Raw genomic sequence first — 5423 nt, forward strand, 5'->3', positions numbered from 1 at the left:
GTTATATCTAAGTTTTGCATGGTGTTTGTGATTCATCTGTTTTCCGTTCGGTTTGAAACTATCGTAACAAAATATCAAAATAGAATATCATTTATTGGAACACAAAATTCTCCATTCATTAGATATGTGATGTATGTCCATTCTATCAATATTGAAGCTCCTCAATATATGCGCGAAGGCAATTATACGTTTCTTTGATTTCGCACAATTATGCCAAGCCTGATTCTTAAAGGTCAATTTTGAATGACCTTATTATCTTGGGCGTCTTTTATCATTGATGAACTATTAATGTGTCAAATGATTCAGAATTTATTTAGCTTTAAACTGGTATACTGCATGAGTAGGCAATGCAAAGCTTTAACACGATGACTGGGTGATAACATTTTCAGGTTTCTTTTGGGCGCCCCTGTCTGTACGTGTCATCATACGCACTGGCGGACACACACACACACACACACACACACACACACACACACACGCACACACGCACACACAAACATGCATGCATACTCTCTCTCTCTCTCTCTCTCTCTCTCTCTCTCTCTCTCTCTCTCTCTCTCTCTCTCTCTCTCTCTCTCTCTCTCCCTCTCTCTTTCTCCCTCTCTCTTTCTTTCCCTCTAACAAACAAACACACACACAAACACAAATACACACACACATATAAACACACACAAACATACACACACACAACAAACACACACACACACACACACACACACACACACACACACACACACACACACCCATACACACACACAGGCACACAATATCATATATAATATCATATTTACAGTCAAACCTCGTTATAACCCCCCATACACGTGTATGATATTATGTGCCTGTGTGTGCATGTGATTGTGTGTGTGTTTGTGTGAGTGTGTGTGTGTGTGTGTGTGTGTGTGTGTGTGTGTGTGTGTGTGTGTTTGTGTTTGCTCATAGTGCGGCGCGAAAACTTTCTTAAACTGAGGACCAGTGTTTGATTTAGACTGTTTCTTGTTCCTTCACAGTGGCAGGTTCTTTGTATAATTCTGAGCTACACGGTGGATGTCCCTGGTTCGAATCCCGGATGGAAAGTAGCTTTGTTTGGGGGGGGGGGGGGTTGTTTTGCTTTTTCGTTTAAAATGTTGGTATTTGGGGGGGTTGTTTCTGGCCCTCCACCCAAGTGACTCTGTCCCATCAGTGATGAACGGTAGGTCCTCAAACCGCGCCTCTTAAATATATTTATAGTGTTGACACAAGTGTTATACCCACACCTTAACCAGAGTCAACATTATACAGTATCATGTCTCTACGAAAGCTCACGAATACCTCACATATTCATTTTTCTAATTTTGTTTAGGACAGGTAAACGCTCCCCCCCCCCCCCCCCTCCCAAAAAAAGGATTTAAGGACAGGCTTACTCAGTAATGACACTTCTCAAATGACACAAATTTTTTTCTGGTATCTTTCGATCTAAAAATAATTTGTTTACCCTGAAAATATACCATGTGATGCGCTTAAGTAATTTTAAAGATTTAAAAATGTTTCAGCTGAATACATGGCGTCAGTACACTGCACTGCTTTCACCCAAATAAGCACGTTGTCTCCTTTAATTTACTTTAAGAAAAAATTTAATGTCTGCATTTTTGTGTTCAAGATTCATGCGTTGCATAAGAGCTTGAAGCAGTTGGGACGTTGGCCTGTTCTCCAGAAATGCACAATACGTTTCTTTGATTGTGCTGCTGAAAGGAAGGTTCTTTTGAATCGATTCTATGAAGCGTTAAAATAGGTTTTTTTCAAATCTCTGTGCATCCATACCCCTATGTGCAATGCCTTGCCACATTTCATCACGCGAGGGTGTCTTTGAACAGGGCAGTGTGGTCATGCTAACTTTTTGAAAAAAGAGATACCTTGAAGAGTGAAAAGAGGAGGCGGATTTACGCTTTAAAGGCGCTTTGCAAAATATCCATATCTAATGCATAATTTATTAAGGAGCAAGGGCAGAAATGCACTTAGAAGATTTTTCAACTGCCTTTCTACAAGTCGGTTAAGCGTAATTTCCAAACATATTTTACATGTTTTTGCTTTTTGCATCGAAAGCAGCTTTGTGGCCGGGCGGGAGGGGAGGGGAGGGGCTCTCATGGCCTAGAAGTTAAGGTGTTCACCTCTCATTCAATAGATCCCGCGTTCGAATCCGGATAACGACGGAAAATGTTCTTCTCTAAAATGTTCTCCTTTCACAAAAGTCATCCTTTCCTGCTCTCTATCAATGTTCTGTCGTCTGCTTTCGTCTTCCCTTGTCTTCACTTTATGGCCCCACTCCGTCACCCCCTTTGCCCCCCTCCTCGGGGCTTCTGACTCTTTCTGCAGCCTTTCTTAACTGCTACTCCTTGGCTCCTTCTTACTGCTGTCTTTCAGCCACACCCCTGATCTTCTGATAGGAAAGATATACACCTTGCCTTCTCGGACAAAGGCGAAAAATCTCTGACGTTCCGTGTGCAAGTTGTGCACGTTAAAGATCCCTTGGAGATCCAAAATCGATGAGAGTTTGCTTCGGCTGCCACCCAGGAAAATTTCAAAATTTCCTACCAAATGAAAATGTGTCCTGCGCGCTTATATGACCTTATGCTGTTGCAAGCGCCGGAAAGCACTTACCAATTTTTTTCTCTGGCCAGACTGAACTTGAGATAAAGACACGCATAGGAATTCATGGTTGTTTATTTCACAGTACACAAACAATAGCACTTTCTGGACTGCCCTTTTTGCTAATATTATCGTGAACAAACTAATGGCATGTCGAAGCATCAGTTGCAGAAAAAAGAAATTGAATGAAATTTTGGGCTCTTATAGCTAGTACGTCCAACCTATTGTTATGTGCTCACTGTTTTGTTACTTTCAATTACTTTCTCTACTGACGAGCCTAACCCCTCTCAGTGAATGCACCAGCTTTTTTGGCTTGACGTCTATCTATAGAAACCTATGGCTAGATGAACAACATCTTTGGGTGACTGACTCTTTACCTCTCTGCACTCGAACTCGACAGGTTTTAACCTGATTCAATTGCGTCTACCCCAAAGTTCCTCTACCTCAAGGGGTTGGCTTTCCCTTTGAGATTCACCGAACACAAAATGCACTGACAAAAGGCGTCGAACATAGAATTTTTTCTCTTGGAAAATATTAAAACACGTGTTTATTTGTTCGGTTATAAATTGTAAGATATGCGCTAAAATATACGCTTTTTTATATTTTAATCATTTCACCTGTGTGGTTTAATATTTTGGCTTTAGACTATAACGTATACATGTCCCTAGACGTGGCCAACCAAGGGCGACAACTCAACGTAAGATGAGGGTTATTGTCAAAACACATGTTCGAAACACGTTCCAAGCAGGTGCATTGACTGCCAGGTACATCGGACTGTCTTAAAATACCATTATTAGACATTTATATGATCGTGAGTTACGTGAGTTTCGCTCTTTATGTGGAGCCATTTTAACCCTGTTTCATTGAACAAATCGCCAAATTTGGGCACAACAACATTGTCGATGGAACTGATGACATTGGTAAAGTGTTCCATTAAGCAATGGTTCATGTTTTTAATTCGTCGCATTGATAGAAGAGAAAAAGTGTTAAAAGAAGAGGATAAAGATTCCTCAAAGCCAACGTCCCCAGAGTGTACCGATCTGGTGATTGAAATGTGATGGTGTGAGGTGAATACTCGGCTCTTTATCGTAGGCCTACACATTTATTTGGTCACTTTCCAAAGCAACATCAAAGGACGACGGTATCGTGACGAAATTCATCGTCACGTTGACTGCTCAATATGGAACAATTTGATGGAATGTGCTAACAAGACATCGCCCGACCCCACGCAGCCGTGATAAGTCAAAACTCCTTCTAAACTCATCAAATCATTGTTCTGGACTGGCGTGCAAGACCAACAACCCTTTACCCAAAAGAACATCGGAAAGGTGACCTTCACTGGACGATTAGAAACAGGCTGCACTCTGTTCAAACTTGTCAGGAACTGAAGGGTGCACATCACAAGGAATGGCAGGGGATTCCTCGGGCAAACCATATGGACATTAATTCAGTAACTGAACTGGCATTTTGTAGCAGTAAACCAAGTTGGAAGAGGCCACACACAGTACTGAGCAAACTTTGATTTGGATTTTGCCAGGGTCAGTGCGTATAAAATTATCGCCCTTGAATAAGGAATAACATTGGTCAATTCTTTTCATGTCATGTTGGCAGAAAATGAATATAGATCATGGTACATATATATATAGATATATATATATATTTATACCCTGGTATATATAAATATATATACAATGTATACCTTATTTTTAAGGGGGGGGGGTAAATTGACGATATTTGGTCATTTTATGGTATGTGGACTTTGTACGTATTATGATACTCCAATCCCTTGTAATTCTAAAAAGTTCTTACCTTCTTTGTTAAAATCATCATCTTTCAGATTTTCTGTCCTAGAACTTTCATTTTGCCTGTTATGTAACAGAATGTAATTTTTTTACTCAAAACTTCAATTTTTGATGTTTTTTCTCATCTATTTTTTTATATTTTATTTTTGATTCCAATGAAATTTTCAGGACTTGTTATTCATACCATAACCTAACTTTTTACCGGCGGAAAATAAAATTAAGGCTTTCATAAGTGAGTTACATGGATGATAATGTAATGCAGTTCAGAGGTATGAAGGGGTAGGTCAGTTATCAATCTCTAACTTTTTTCCTATTCAAGATAGATCTATCCAAGATCCCAACTGTATAAAATTGTTTATTGAGTATATCTATCTATGTACCAAATTTGAAAAATAGACAAAATCCTTTTTACTTGAATGAAAGTTGTTTATTTTCAATATGGCAGCCGTTACCATGACAACCGTAGACTTTTAACTAAAATTACATTTTAGAGATGTTTTCCTATTATACCTCCATGTTATATCTGGAAAGTCATAGTTACCGAGAGAGGTTTATAATCCACCACTGTTCTTCGTTGATCCCAACAGAAGGGACAAGGAGATCGACCTGCTCGTTTCCTTGAATTCCCACAATGGCTAGGTACATTTTCGTATTTCAGTTAAAGAGTGTATCCTCCGTTGAAACATAACTACTTTCGGGTGCAGGATTGTGGAATTGGGAAATGAGGTGATGCAAGATAGGAAATCCTACAGAAAAAGGAAAGATGTGCTGAGTCCAAAGCCATGTCAATAGCAGTAGCCTACCCGGAAAAAATGGAGGCTTCGAGATGGAGCCTCTTCTGGTGAGTATTGTTTGTGGACACAGCGCTGGCGCCCACAGCTGAGTCCGATTTAGAGCTATCAGTAAAGATTTGCTCTGTTTTTGTTTTGTTTTGTTTCGTTTTGTTTTGTTTTTTGTTTTGTTTTTTTGTTTTTTTGTTTTGGGTGGGGGTTTTGTTTT

Source organism: Aplysia californica, unplaced genomic scaffold (assembly GCF_000002075.1).
Source record: "Aplysia californica isolate F4 #8 unplaced genomic scaffold, AplCal3.0 scaffold00007, whole genome shotgun sequence".
NCBI lineage: Eukaryota > Metazoa > Mollusca > Gastropoda > Aplysiida > Aplysiidae > Aplysia > Aplysia californica.